The following is a 16475-nucleotide window of genomic DNA, read 5'->3' on the forward strand; positions in this document are numbered from 1 at the left end:
ATTCAAACTGAAAATATATGTCCAATACATCAGAAAGATTGAGTTTGACTGTGGGTAACAGAAAATCAAGGGTGTTTTAAAGCTTTAGGATGTTTAATTTGATGAACAAGGAGCCCGGAGGTAGACAGTAGGGGGGGTGGTTCACTGGCTCAGAAATAACCCAGGCATTTTCAGTCTTTGCTCAGGATGTTGACCTTGTCTTTGGCTCATTTATGGTCACAGAAGGGTGCTGTAAGTCATGACATCAATCCTAGTGTGCTGGCATCTAGAGCAGGAAAAGGACAAATACCTTGAGCTGCAAAGAAGGCTGGGAAGATGCATTTCTTTTTTTCTGTTAATTCTCACTTGAAGATATTTTTCCATTGATTTTTTTAGGGAGAGTGGAAAAGAGAGGAAAAGACAGAGAGAAACATCCATGTGAGAGAAACACATTGATTGGTTGCCTTCAGCAGGAGCCCTGACAAGGGCCCGGGCCAGGGAGGAGCCTGCAACCAAAATATGTGCCCTTCACAGGAATCAAACCTGGGACCCTTTGGTCCACAGCCCGATGCTCTGTCCACTGCCCAACCGGCTAGGGTGGGAAGATTCCTTTCTATCATCTCTAGACTCTGACTTGGGAGCTGGCATTGGCTATTGAATTGGTAACTAAGAATTCATATCAATTGCAATATTGCGTTTGAATTTCCTCTGTTACACATAAACATTTGCTTTCAGCCAGAGGGACATTTCTAATATCTCTTAATGTCACAAGAGCTAAATATACCCAAGCCTCTCTACTAACCTGTGATAAAGATAAAAAATATTCCTTAGTAGCAGGAATGAAATATATTACATGAATGAAATGTATGTCTTCATGTACCATGAATGAGTATTTTGCTGTGTCCTCCGTATATGTAACATGTGCTGAATAAATACTTATTAAAGAAAATTAAGAGCAGAAACTAATCCAGCACTTGTATTTCTCTGAATAACACTATAAATCTTCATTGCTACAATTAAATCAAACATTAAATTCCACACTTGATTAATATGAAAACAAGAATGTTCTATTAATAAAAACAGCAATGAAGCCATTGATCACATGGGTGTGTGAATAATAGAGGGTGAATCTCAGGACTGGAAGATAAATGGGTGTTATAAATGTCAAGAAGACTGAAGCTGTTATAAGAATTCCTTTGTTACACACACACACACACACACACACACACACACACTTGCGACTGGCTTTTTTAGAGGAAATCCTGACTTAGGTTATAGAAATTTTAAATAGAATTGCCTTGTGTTCCAAAATACGTACAGATTAAACTATGCCATCTTGAAACTATACACCCTAAAATGAGAATAGTGTAAAAGGTTGCTGTTATATTTGCAAAGAACCTTGAAAGTCTAGGTTACATCGTATATTTAGTGCCTGTGGGGCTGTGGTTTTAGAGAGTTGAGTGAGAAACCTGGAGCACCATGAGATTTTGTGAACAATTGACTGAGACTATAAAAAGGAATTTCCAAGGGTGATACAGCCCAAGAATGGCTGGAGAGAAAGGTTGGATGGAGGCCAGATGAGATGTTTACCTGGGAGGGGGCCAAACTCTTCTATAGATAAGGGAATGTGTAAAAAAACATATTAATTGGGCAATTTGTTTATATATATTTGTTTGCCTAGTTCACACAGTTGAGGGTTTATATGGGATGAAGAAGAGCTTAATAGTTTTAAAAGCAAGCTCCATATGACCATTCTGCTTAAAATTGAAAGACTTTAGGAGAATTTGTGAGGGTAAGTATATGTAATCCAGGAAACTGTTTTTGAGTTAATTAATGATGTATGTTTTATGCAATGCATGAAGAGAGAGTGTAAAGGACAAATTTGTGAAGTGTAAGGGATAAATATATTAATGTTGTAGGCTTGAATTTTAAGATAAAGTTTTGAATTTTATCTTGGCACTTTTAAAACATTTTTTAGAAAAGAGGCAACATAATAATGGTGACTTTAAAAGACCTTATATTCTTGTAGGGGAATCAGACAGTAAACAAATAGCAAGTAAATATGTAGTTTATCAGATGGTGTTAAGTGGAGAAAAAGCAGAGATTACTGTTTGGGTGGGTGGGTGGAGACTGTTGTTATTTTGTATAAAGTGATTATGCAAGACCTCATAGGTGAAGTGCCTCACAGATAAATAATCTTAAGGAGCTCAAGGAACAAGCCATATGCACACCTGAGAATAGACATTTCAGACAAAGGGAAATGAGTACAAAGACTTTGTCATGAGAAAACTTGGTCTGTTTGAGGAATAAATTATTACTTTAAAAAGTTGCTGAATAAAGTGTTATGTAAATTAATGAACATATAGAAATAATACATAGCCATGCATACCTATAGGCATGTCATTAAACACTGATTCTTTTTTACTAAGGCAGGAAATATATGCAGTTTTCAGGAGAAATTCTATTTAAGTGCTTTTCTTTACTTATGGACCTAGTTTGTTGATACCCACTGATTTTCTTATCATAATAGATATTTTTTGAATATTTATTATGTGCTGGATATAGTGCTAATGATTTACACACATATCTTAATGATTTTCTCAGTCTTTAAGACAGAGATTCATTGAAGTCATATAATTTTAAAGCCAGTAAGTGGTGGACACAGAATTAGAACTTAGCTTCTTAAAAGATACCACATTTTAAATGAATTCACTAAATCTCAGATTCAACTTGTAATTTTCTTGTATTTGGTATCATGTACAAACTGAAAATGATGTCTATAGTTGTTAAAAACTTAGACATTAGGTAATTTAACATTCTGTGGGTTTATTAATTTATATGGGTATTCATTTCCGAAATTACATTATTTGGAACTCTATCTCAAAAGATTTAAATAATTTTTAAATGAAAAGTGGTTCCATTAAATAAATAAATTTTAGAAAAACTAGCTTATATAAAGTAAATGGGCTATTTGAAAACAGGGCTTCCAAGAGCATTTAAGATGTTAAGGTTCTTTGAACATCTCCAAGAAGTGAATGTCTCCAAATTATTTGATCATGGAAGGGCTGTTTGTGAAACACCAATTCATATCTCAATGAACTGGTTTACACAGAACACAGTTTTTGAAATTATGCTTTAGCTATTTCACTTCCTAGAGCTACTACCTAGCTCCATTTCTTTAGGTCTGTTATGCTTCAGCAAGAATGGACTCTGGTTATTGATCACAGCAAAATACCTTCTCTCCTGTGATCCCTCCATTTGAAATAGCTCCTATAACTTGAATTTATGTGGTAAAATATAACATTCAGAATGGGTAACATCTAGAAGCTTTTCCTCTAGTACTCAGAAATCCTTTAGTGTTGATTTGTGGGTTATACTTACACATACCCATCTCTTTCATTCCTTCTTACCCATATTCAGTAGCTGAGAGTAAAAAGGAGATAAAGATCTGTTCATGTTCTTCTTCTTTATTGTTTGCTGTTTTACCATTTCTTGCCTGTCTGTGTGCAGTTTAGGTCTTTTCAGCCTGATTCTATACTCATTGGCAAGACTTAAGTATAGCTATTCTTCTGGGCCCACATGTAATGCCACAATTAAATTTGAGAACTATTATAGCGTTGTCTTGTTAATGAGCCTTCTGTTCATTTGCAGTACTGAGTTGGGCTTTGGTATAATTTAACAATGGAAGAGAGAAATGTACAGGAGAAATTTAAAAAATTTAGTGACATTCTTTCTTTGGACTTCTATTTTCTGGACATCCAAATTAGCTTGGGAAGTCTTAATTTCAAAAACATTTTTCATTCTTCAGAGTTTCTCCAATCACAAGGTCAGCAGAACTTGAGATGGTGCCCTGAATCATCCCATTTATTTCCATTACACATTTTCTAGAAGTTAAGAGTTCCTTGGGACTAATACCATTTGTTGGTGCAAGTTGAATCATTGTTGTTGGGAAAACTACTTTCATTTCCTGAGGCTCTTTAGGAAGTGTGATAGCTTCCACCACCCTTGGTTTTTCTCTTGTGCTTCTGGGGCATAGCTGTCCCATAGTTTCACATTGTGAGCCCCCTGAGAAGAGATACCTGGGCGCAGCATACTGGAACCTAGAGCTTAGAAAATTTCACAGAATGATTTGCTTTCTTTACACATATCGTTTGGGAGCAAAACCTACAAAGCTTACTGGTAGGAAACTTCTGTTCATTCTCCTCAAGAAATATATGCAAAAGCTGGCAATCTCTTCTCTCCCTCAGATCCTAAGAGTGTTTCATACTAAAGTGATAGTGGCTGGATGCCTGAGAATCACAAGGTCACCATGTCTGATACCTTTCTATAAATGGCAGATATTGGCAGGACCCCCATATGGGTTTAAGGCATCAGCCACTCACTGGCAGCAGCTGCAGTCGGCATGAATGTGACCTTGGACTGTGGCATCTGGTCTTGTTGGCAAAAGCTCTCTAGGTTCTGATAGCTGATAGTTGAGTCCTTGCAATGGCAGAGGGCTTCAGTACTGAAGGGCCTCAAAGTTCTTTCAAAAAAGTTCCTCCAAGTCCTTTGAAGTTATATTGGCAAAGCACATCTATTGTGGAACATCACACTCCTATCCTCCAACTCACTTCTCTTTCATTGATTGAGCTGTAGAATGTTTGAGCTGGGAAAAAAACATCTCTAAGTTCAAATCTTTATTTTGTAGTTGTGAAATATGGGCCTTAGGGTTAAAACAATCAACACTGGGAGTTTTTGCCATTACTCTCCCCTCTTTTCCAAGTTCAGGGGCATTTCTATGAGTTATATTTGCCTCAAATACTCTGAACATGAACATGAGCTCTGCTACATCAGTTAAGATGTAGCAGAGCTCTGACTAAGCTAAAGAAGGAAAAGGCATAGATTGGCGACATAGCAGATTGCTCAGAGAATTAAAGGAAGATTTGAAAAATTGGACCTTAGGAGAGGCAACTTGGGCAGCTACAGGCACCCTAACATCAGAAACTTGAGGCCCAAGTCTTTAGGTGTTGCTTTCTGCCACCAGAGGTTTCCTCTTTGGAGGTAAAATCCCAAATGAGTATCTAATTTTAGTTTATCTCAGATCATGTGCCCACTACTACATACGGGTTGTATATAAGAGAGAGAGTACATTTTACTTTATTTTGTGACTGTGAGGGGGGTGATTTAGTATGATTGACAACCTCCAGAAGAATCAGACATGAGGGAGGATCCACTTGCCCTGAAGAGGGATTGGGTGAGGTCCTATTTGATGCCCAAAGGAGAGGCTGGAATGCTGGGTGCTCAATCCAAAGAACTTTTACTGACACTTATTCAGATGGTGTTAGAGGGGCAACCCTGACTGAAAAATGGTTGCTAAACCCACTGCCCTCTGGAAGTGGCTCTCTTCTGTTCATTTCCGTTTCCTTCTCTTTGCTCTTCCTAACCCCTCAGGGTTCAGTCAATACAGAGAAAGGTGTCACCTCTCCTTCCTTCATTACCATATAACCACATCAGGGAAGAAGTTGGAGTGAAAAGCAGGGTCAGGTGTTTGAGCTGGGCAAGTACAAGTTGTTTCTTTTAAAAGTCAAAGCACAGTGATGGGATGGCCTCAGTGGATTCCTGCATCCTGAGTGCTTGCATCCCTCCCTCATCCCCTGCTTCTCTGTATCCAGGCTCTTCAGAGCAGCCCAGGAAGTGCCAGGTGCAGGTGCTCTCCTGTCAGTCATTCTACTGTCACTCTGAGTGGAGAAGCTTTTGATTTGAAAACACAGACATTGCTTGGGTAATGGGGATATGTTTTGGCCTTTGTTAATGAATTGTTAAGTAATCACTATTATGGTTTTACTAAAAGTTAAACTCTTAGCAAAATACTATATCCATTAACCCTAAGATAATGTTTTTTAGTGTTTAGTTCTTTGTCTTAGTCACATTTAAACAAATTATAGAAGCCGTTGAAAAAGAATTAAAATCAATTTAAAATTTAAAGGAAAAAAGTACCTGCTTAAAGAAAGGGAATTGGAGTGTCCTGCTTAGAAGATATTCAACTACTCTGAGTTGCTCTCCTTTAAACATCCCAAGTGCCCATCAGTAGATGAGTGGATAAAAAAGCTGTGGGACATTTACACAATGAAATACTATGCAGCTATTAAAAAGAGAGATCTCTTACCCTTTGGGACAGCATGGATGAACCTAGAGACTATTATGCTAAGTGAAATAAGCCAATCTGATAAAGTCAAATATCACATGATCTCACTTATTTGTGGAATTTAATGAACAAAATGAATTGACCAACAAAATAAGACCTGAAGCATGGAGGCATGGAACAGACTGACATACCTCAGTGTGGAATGGGAGGATGAGAAGAGATAAACAGAAGAACTTATATACTTACTAGAGGCCTGGTGCACGAGATTTGTGCACTTGGTGTGGGGGAGCTCCCTAAGCCTGGCCTGTGCCCTCTTGCAGTCTGGGAGCCCTTGGGGGATGTCTGACTGATGGCTTAGGCCCGCTCCCTGCTTCCCTATATTTATTGAAAGTTATGCTGTGATGGGAGGAAAGATATTGAGAAAGAGAAATGAAAGGTATACCATATTTTATCAAACCATTGAGTGGAAGATACACCCAGCTTCTGGCTTAGCACTGCTCCCCCTGTGGGAGCACACTGACCACCAGGAGGCAGTTCCTATATTGAGTGTCTGCTGCCTGGTGGTCAGTGTGCATCATAGTGACTGGTCATTTGCTGTTCGGTCGATTTGCATATTAGCCTTTTATTATATAGGATGTGTATAACCCTAGACATGGGTAATGGGGTGGTGAAGACCTGTGGGGTTGGGTAGAAACTGGGAGGATGGGGGTAAGGAAGGAGTGGGAGACATCTATAATATATCAACAATAAAATAATAAAATATATTGTATAAGTCACTAATCATCAGAAAGATGCAAATTAAAACAACAATGAGGTATCACCTCACACCTGCCAGAATGGCTGCCATCAACAAATCAACAAATGACAAGTGCTGGTGAGGATGTAGAGAAAAGTACACTGCTGATAGGAACAGACTGGTGCAGCCACTATGGAACACAGTATGGAGTTTCCTCAAAAAATTAAAAATTGAACTGCCATTTGACCCACTGATTCAATTTCTAGGAATATATTCTAAGAATCCCACAAAACCAATCAGAAAGAATATATGCACCCTAGTTAAGATATGGAAACAGCCCAAGTGCCCAACAGTAGATGAATGGATAAAAAGATGTGATATACTTACACAATGGAATACTATGCAGCTATAAAAAGAACGATCTATTACTCTCTGAGACAGCCTGGAGGGACCTGGAGATCATTATGTTAAGTGAAATAAGCCAGTCAGAGAAAGACAAATGTCACATGATCTTACTTACTAGTATATGTGGAATCTAATGAACAAAATAAATCCAGGGACATGGAAGCATGGAACAAATTGATGAATCTCAGAGGGAAGGGGTTGGGGGTAGGAAGAGATTAAGCAAAGAATATGTGTGTATATTCATAACTCCTGAACACAGACAATAGTGAGGTGAAAGTCTGGGGTAGGTTGCAGGTAGAGGGGGTCAATGGGGGAAAAGGGGACATCTGTAATACTTTCAACAATAAAGATTAAAAATACATTGCATAGAAGGGACAATTAATATAGATCAACTATATTAGATCTATATGAAATTACACTGTAATTTTTATCTTTTTTTCTCTGTTTTCTAAGGTTATAATGGCCATTAGAAAAAAAGTTTGCCCTCTGCCAGGAGGAATCTAAGGGATATGGTAGACCATTATCATGTAAGTAAAATGTTATACATTAAAGTCTTACATTCCTTTACATATTTTATAAGGTTGAGAAAAGTAACATATATTCATTTGGGAATTCAAACATTATGAAGTAAGAATCAGAAGAAATCCTGTTGCTCAGATCAGAGAATTGAACATTTTATTCACTTTTTGAATTCATTTAATTATCTGTGGAGGTATTTTAATATAGTGGACTTGGAAAATGATAGCATAGAAACAAAATGTGCATATACTAATTTCTTGGTTTTTATTGAGATAAAATTTACAGCACATAAAATTCCCCATTTTAACCATTTAAAAGTGTATCCTACCATGGATTTTAGTATATTAGTGATATTGTGAAACTATCACCACTAATTCTGGAACATTTTTCCACCCCCCAAAAAAATACCCTATTCCCAGTTCTCTGCTTCCCTATCCCTAGCAACCATAAATTTACTTTCTGTTTCTATGGATCTGCCTAATCTGAACATTTAATATAAATGGAATCATGCAATATGTAGCCTATTGTGTCTTACTTCTTTAACTTAGCATATTTTCAAAGTTTATCCATGTTGTAGCATGTGTCAGTACTTCATACTTTTTTTTTGTTTTGTTTGTTTGTTTTTGGTTAATCCTCACTGGAGGATTTTTTTCCATTGATTTTTTTTTTTTTTTTTTTTTTTTTTTTTTTTTTTTTTTTTTTTTTTAGAGAGAGAGAGTGGAAGATGGGGGAGTGGTGAAGAGAGAGAGAGAGAAAAGTCAATGTGAGAGAAGCACATCCATTAGTTGCCACCCCCACTTGCCCTGTTTGGGGTCAGGGATTAAAGCTGCAACCAAGCTCCTCTTGACCTGGAATCAAACCTGAGACCCTTTGGTGGGCAGGCCATCGCTCTAACCAAGGAACAACACTGGCCAAGGCAGTACTTCATTATTTTTTATGGTTGAATAGTATTTCTTTGTATGTATTATATTTTGTTTGTTCATTCATCAGTTGATGGACATTTAAGTTGTTTCCACATTTTTCAATCATAAATAATGTTGATACAAGTTTCTGTGTGAATACGTGTTCAGTTCTCTTGGGTATACTAGTATACCTAGCTGTAGAATTGCTGGGTCATATGGTAACTCTATTTTTAACTTTTTGAGGAACTGTCAAATTCCACAGTGGCCACACCATTTTACATTCCTACCAGCAATGTATAAGGGTTCTAATTTCTCTACAATCTCCACAACACTTATTTTCCTTTTAAAAAAAAATATAGTCATCCTGGATAGTATCTTATTGTGATTTTGATTTGCATTTTCTTTATAAATGATGATGAGTATATATTATTTTAATGTATCCTTTATTCTAAAAGAAGCTCAGCAACAAATTCAATTGTCAGTGTGCCACGATTTCTAATCTGTGTGTATATTTCACACACACACACACACACACACATACACACACACACACACGTAAATACACAAACACACCTCTTGGAAAATAGTTCATGGGAGATGGAAGTGGGCCCATGTATCTAGGATTCTAAAGTAACTATAACAGATCTAAACTCTTTCCGAGAAGAGATGGGTCTTTCAGGAATGGTTAGAAGCCTTTTGAATACTAAATGTAAGAAGTGTTCTATATAAGAGGTGAAATGGATGATTGCCTTCAATAACTCCAACCTCCTGATCATGAACCATTCTCTTCTGCAGTGCCCCATTTCTCCTTCTCATGAGATCTTCAGGCATCTAGAGTACCTGGTTTCTCTAGTTTTCTCCTTCTAAATTTAGTTTTTTTGAAAGAATTTTATGGCTTTTATCTACATGTTAATATGGAGGTAATCCAATGTGTTATAAGAACAAAACAAAAACAAAAAAAGTCAGTGAAATAGTTTAGTTTGCTACTTCAATGGACTTCAACTCCTTTGCTTGTATTGTTTGTGTTCTTTTTATGGTCTTTCTCTCTTCTATTCCTGACTGGCTGGAGACTGTCACCTATCTTTTCTTTCTGTTCTAAATGTGACTGTCACTTTCAAATATGGACCTGGGAGCTGTGGTCTAAAAATCTGTTTTAGGGGTGTTTAAAGTAATAGCAAATATATGCAAAGTGGTTTCCTTCATAAGATTACTTTATGGCTTTAGAAGATGGAGTTTGTGAGACTGTTTAGTTACTTCTCCCTTTCTTTTACTAGTTTAATTTTGGATTTGTGACACCTGGTATTTGGTTGCAAATATTCCAATGACATCAGTTTTTAAAAACATCCAATAGTTTGAACTTTTTACACTTCACACTTTTATGAAGCAGACAATTTAAATTATAAACCCGGAGTGTTAACTAGGGAAACTTTCAGACAAAGCTAAGATGGTTTGATGTCCTAGTGAAACATTTTCTGTGCTGCTACTTGGCTGATCTTATGTCTATTTTGAGTCCCATGAGCCTTATAATGTTAATCTTCTCTTTTAGTAGATGTTTGTTGACAGTTAATGTACCCTGTTGCTCTTCGTTGTTTTTTTAAATCATTTTTTATTTTTTATTACAGTTGACGTACATCATTATATTAGTTTCAGGTGTTCACCCCAGTGACCAAACATAACTTAATAAGCAATCAGCCCAATAAATCCCACATCCATCCAGCTCCACGCCTAGTTAATAGAATATTATTGACTATGTTCTCTATGCTGTATGCTACCTGTTTTTTAAAATGCAATTATATATAGATCCTGGGTTTCACTCTTAAATGAACAGCACTCCTGCCAGATCTAACAGAAGAGCACTTCTGGCATTTTAGCTACCCCTACTCCTTCAAGATGCACCCAAGTTGTGTTATTTTGGCATTTTAGACTAATGCCTTTTCTTATCTTTCTACTTAATTATAACGCACATGTTAAAATAGAATACCAATACCTTTTGTTTTTCCTTACTCAGATGTAAACCAGTCATTTAGGTACTACTGTTGTCTGTCCTGTTCCATTGACTCTTTGCTGTGGGTAGTCAGTTTTGGGAAGGTTCATTTGTTCCGAGGAGAAAAAGGATGCTAGTAACTAATTTAAGGAAACTATAATAATAAAAGCATAATATGCTAATTAGACCGGACATCCTTCCTGGACGACCTACCAGACGAATCTGGGGCTGCTAGGGAAGCCCACGTCCCAGGTGCCTGCCGGCGGCCAGAGGGAAGTCGGTTTCTGGGTGCCAGAGGGAAGCTGATGCCAGCAGCGGGGGAAGGAAGGCCTACTCTTGCACGAATTTTGTGCATCAGGCCTCTAGTCCTATATAATAAAAGCGTAATATGCAAATCGACTGAACAGTGGAATGATTGGTCGCTATGATATGCACTGACCACCGGGGTCAGATGCTCAAGGCTGGAACTGCCAACTTGGTGGTCAGTGTGCTCTGACAGGGGGAGCACTGATCAACCAGAAACCATGCTCATGGCTGCTGAGTGCAGCCCCAGTGCTGGCAGACAGTATGGAGCAAGGGGTCCCGAACTGCTAGAGTCCTGGACTGCGAGAGAGATGTTCACTTGTTGGCTTAGGTGGACATCCCCCGAGGGTTCCCAGACTGTGAGAGGGTGCAGGCTAGGCTGAGGTCCCCCCACCGCCCAGTGCACGAATTTGTGCACCAGGCCTCTAATATTTAAATATTATTATTTATAGCAAAACTATTTCTTTTTATATTTCGTTGTTAGGCCAATACTGCCTGGTATTTTGTTTCTATTCTCCACACTCTTGTTCAGAAAGCTACCAGCTTTTACTTTGATGATTATGGAAAGAAATGATAATGATTATTTGACTCATAATTTCTTCATTTAATGTATTCAGATAAAGATTAAGTAGCTTAAATAAATAATGTCTGAACAATCTAGGATGTTTATCTCCAAGGAAAACAAAGCAAAATCCTTTGACAATGACTTACAGGTTGTGTGAAGAAGTTGCTATGAGTAACAGATTGGCACATGGCAGTTTTATTTTCTTAAGGGTTGTACCTTCTCCCAGTTTTCTGCACATCTGTTTCTTTTTCTCCTGGTTCATCTGATCTCATGAATAGGTTTCATTGCATGTATGACTACATAGGTCATGTTTGATTTAAATGCTGTATATTACCAAACAGGGATTGATAGATGCCTCAAAAATCAAGGGTCTAAACACTTGTAAGGACAACTTGGAGGAGGCTTGGGAAACTATAAAATCATGCAAAGAATAATGAACTGCAAATGAAGAATAGATAAGAAGAAAAGACATCAGACTGAAGAAAATAAATATTGTCACCATAGGGAGAGAGAGAGTGGGAGAGAATGAATGAGAATTAACTATAAGGAGGGTGAGATGCATGATAATTGTTGTAGATGAGTGGATGTGAAAGATAAGGGCAGAAAAAAGATGTTCTACCAGGTATACCGGTTAATAATGTGGATTTTGTAATCAAAGAAAACACCTTAATTTCAAGAGAAACATCAAATGTGCTTTATTCAAAGTAATGTCCATTGCTAGCTACACATTTCCCCATCTTTCAGGTAATTTGTGGATACGGTCCCAATAGAACTTTTCTTATTTGAGACAAACCATTCAGAGACCCAATTTTCCACTTCTTTGTACATTTTGAAGTGCTGCCCAGAAAGTGCGTGTGCCATTGATTGGAACAAGTGGTAATCTGAAGGAGCAAGGTCTGATGAATATGGTGGGTGGATAAATATTTCCCAGGCAAGATCTTTTAACGTGTCTTAACTGGTTTTGAACTATGTGCATTATCATGAAGCAAAATTACTTTGCCGTGTCTTTTGGCACATTCTGGTTGTTTCACAATCAAAGTGTGGTTCAAATTGATTATTTGTTGTCAGTAGCGATAGTATTAACGCTTTCACCTGGTTTTAGAAGCTCATAATACACCACACCTTCCTGATCCCACCAAACAGAGCATTGTCTTCTTTCCGAAGCGATTTGGCCTTGCAGTTGATGTTGATGGTTGACCTGGATCAACCCATGATTTTGTGCATTTGGGATTCTCAAAATAAATCCACTTTTCATCGCCAGTCACAATTCGATGCAATAAAGACTTTCTTTCATGCTGTTGAAGCAACATTTTACTGATGACTTTTCGGTTTTCCATTTGTCTTTCGTTCAGTTGATGTGGCACCCATTTTCCTTCCTTTAAAATCTTTACCATTGCTTGTAAATGATTGGAAATTGTTTGTGAGCAACGTTTAATCTTTCTGCAAGTTGTTTTTGAGTTTGACACATATCTTCATCCAATAATGCTTGTAATTGTCTTCAAACTTTTTTGGTTGACCTGGACATTCTTTCTTTGTCTTTCACATAGAAGTCATCACTTTTAAAGCATTTAAACCAGCGTTCACAATTATCTTGAGATGGAGCATGTTCACGATAAGCTTCCCCAAGTACTAGTATATGATAACTTTTTCTTCAAAAGAATGACTTAAAACTTCCCGCAAATGCTCTTTTTTTTTGGCATGAAATTCAACATTTTTAAGCGTAAAAATATCTATGATGTTAACACCTTCAGTAAATTTAACGTATGAAGTTTTGAAGCTTTCTGTCAATACAACAAGATAGCACACATATCAAATCACATATATATAAACATATGTGTAACTCCATCTATTGAAAAAAATCCACATTATTAACTGGTACACTGAGTATTACTTGAGTTGCCAGTCATTGGTCTATATCAGTGGTCGGCAAACTCATTATTCAACAGAGCCAAATATCAACAGTACAACGATTGAAATTTCTTTTGAGAGCCAAATTTTTTAAACTTAAACTTCTTCTAACGCCACTTCTTCAAAATAGACTCGCCCAGGCCATGGTATTTGTGGAAGAGCCACACTCAAGGGGCCAAAGAGCCGCATGTGGCTCGCGAGCCGCAGTTTTCTGACCATGGGTCTATATTGTTCCTTGGTATAATTAATAGTAAAGGTTAACCTCTTGAAGGATTTTGCTCCTGATGTTTAGGCTCTGAAATATGTGTATATATTCTGTTTTCTTTATTTCTCCTTCATCTGTATTTAAAATTCATATAATCTGTGATTTCTTTTAAAGGTCTGAATCTTTGGGAAAAATATTTTTATAATTTTTAAATATTAACAAAAATAAATAATGATACAAGTTCTTACTAAGTCTTAAACAGAAGAATACTTTTTACAAAATATAAAACAGCCCTCACCGGTTTGGCTCAGTGGATAGAGCGTCGGCCTGTGGACTGAAGGGTCCCAGGTTTGATTCCGGTCAAGGGCATGTACCTTGGTTGCAGGCACATCCCCAGTGTGGGGTGTGCAGGAGGCTGCTAATCAATGTTTCTCTCTCATTGATATTTCTGACTCTCTGTCCCTCTCCCTTCCTCTCTGTAGAATCAATAAAATATATTTTTAAAAAATAACAAAATATAAAAACATATAATATTGTAAAGCTGGTATAAATATATGTACCAGCCAATAGTTGGGATCTTTGCTTTCACTGTATTAATGTTTTGGCTACAACAAATTCTAAGAGGTTCCATGTAATTTTCTAGTATTTATATGTCACTTTATTATTTACTAGAGGCCTGTTGCAGGAAGATTCCTTCAAGAATAGGGCTTCCTTGGGCCTATTCCTGCAAGAATAGGGCTTCCCTGCGGCTGGAGTGAAGCAAAGAAGGGAGCGAAGCCCGCTAAAGCAGGCTTCTCTCCCATCTCTGCTGCCCCGCTTCCCTCCCATCCTCGCCGCTCCCTTCTGCAGCGCTTGGCTTCCTTCTATGCTGTCTTCAGTCTTGGCTTTGCACCTGCATATGCAAATTAACCACCATCTTTCTTGGGTTAATTTGCATACTCACTCGGATTGGCTGGTAGGCGTAGCGGAGGGATGGTCAATTTGCATGTTTCTCTCTTATTTGTGTAGATTATGTTTTAACTAGTGCTATTTTTAAAAAGACTGTTTCTTAGTCTTCAAGTATCATTGTTATCAATATTGTTAAAATTTAGACTTATGATTATGTAGCTTTTATATAATTAAATAACTTCCAAATAATATTCATATGGTTAATTATCTTTAATTAAAATATCAGCCTTAATTAGCAAGTCTTTAATATATATTATGGATTAATTAAATAATTTCAAACTTCCCTAAATTTTAATACAATTATTCCTCTATTTTCTTTTCTTCTTTTTTAAAAAATATATTTTATTGATTTTTTACAAAGAGGAAGGGAGAGGGATAGAGAGCCAGGAACATCGATGAGAGAGAAACATTGACCAGCTGCCTCCTGCACAACCCCCACCAGGGATGTGCCCGCAATCAATGTACATGCCCTTGACCAGAATCGAACCTGGGACCTTTTCAGTCTGCAGACTGACACTCTATCCACTGAGCCAAACCGGTTTCGGCTCCTCTATTTTCTTATATGCCAAAGAAACCTGTTCTGGTGACCTCATCATATTTCAGGGAAATTTTATCACACAAAAAATACACTTGTATAAAAAACAAACCACCCAAAAAGTTTTCTGTACCATTTATACATGAAAAGCAGTTTTTCTCCAGAAACAAAACCAAATGGAAAACCACTCTTTAGGTAAAAAATAATATATATTTTAAAGTTATTAAAAAATTTAAATCTTTCTGTTAAATGTGCTCCACTCTCACTTTATGAAATCTCAAACCAGATCTCAGAATAGGAATTTCCTCCTGGTATAATGATCTTGTGTAGAATCTTCAAATTTCCCTCTTGGGAGCTTATAAAATGTCTAAAGTTAAAGGTAGAGCCCTGTGAGTCCCCACACAGAGGTTTGTCTTTCTTTATCATCTATATCTGTAAAGAACTTCAGCTGGTTTTAGTTCACTTTTAGTTTTATGATATTTTGAACACGAGTTTTCTTCAGTATTTGAAACAAAAGATTGCTTCCCACATACATCTATGAATCTGTGTATATTTTATATTCTGTTAAAATGGGCATGACTGAAGAAAATTTTACTGTTTAAATATTGAGTATGACCGTTTATTTGCTTGTTTGTTAAATCCTTTAATATAGTATAGGCCAATTTGGTGCTTGCAATGTGACAGAATAGTTTTCCGCTGTGGATGTTATTTCATAACCTGAAAAAAAAAATGTAGGGAATATAGAAAGGTGATAAGGGAAAGTGATCAAGGCACTGCAGGAAATGCTCGTGATGCCAGAGGAGAGAGCCACAGGAGAAGCTTAGGGTGGTGTAAGGTAGGGTCGGGGGGTTCTGTCACTTGCTGTTTGTAAAGATTGCAGGATGATCCACCTACCCTGAAGTCTCAGTTTCCTTATATGTAAAATGATAGTAATACCTGCCCAATAGGATTGTTATGATGACACAAGTTATGTTTGTAAATAATTTACTGCAATGATAAGGATAGGTGCATAGCAAACAATACTAGATTCAACTAATAAAGTGAAAATTAACTTTTCGACTGAAATGTTTTGTAAGAAATTCTACTATTTCCATCTTGATTTGTTTAAAAAATCTCTCTGTATAAATGTTTAGTCCTAAATCAGCAGGTTTAGGACTTAGCAAAAACTTTATTGAAAAAGTAACATCATCCATTAACATGAGGTTGCATCTTTGGCATTTTCAATGAGGCTTTGATGTATAAAAAAGCAGTTATTGGTATTATTATTAGTGTGTGCTTACTCCATGTTATAACCTATTGATTGATTCCATGAAATATCTTTTCTATACTGAGGTTAATCAGAAAATTTTTAAACATCAAATT

General features: G+C 37.0%; 1 long non-coding RNA gene across 1 annotated transcript in view; it reads left to right on the forward strand.

The window, feature by feature from the left end:
* The window catches only part of LOC129150494 (uncharacterized), a 222583-nt gene that overhangs the window by 113291 nt on the left and 92817 nt on the right, over positions 1-16475 (forward strand). The window contains exon 2 of the long non-coding RNA XR_008557247.1: positions 7698-7771. This is a non-coding gene — a long non-coding RNA (uncharacterized LOC129150494). The remainder of the gene's footprint in view (positions 1-7697; positions 7772-16475) is intronic.

Source organism: Eptesicus fuscus, chromosome 10, assembly GCF_027574615.1.
Source record: "Eptesicus fuscus isolate TK198812 chromosome 10, DD_ASM_mEF_20220401, whole genome shotgun sequence".
NCBI lineage: Eukaryota > Metazoa > Chordata > Mammalia > Chiroptera > Vespertilionidae > Eptesicus > Eptesicus fuscus.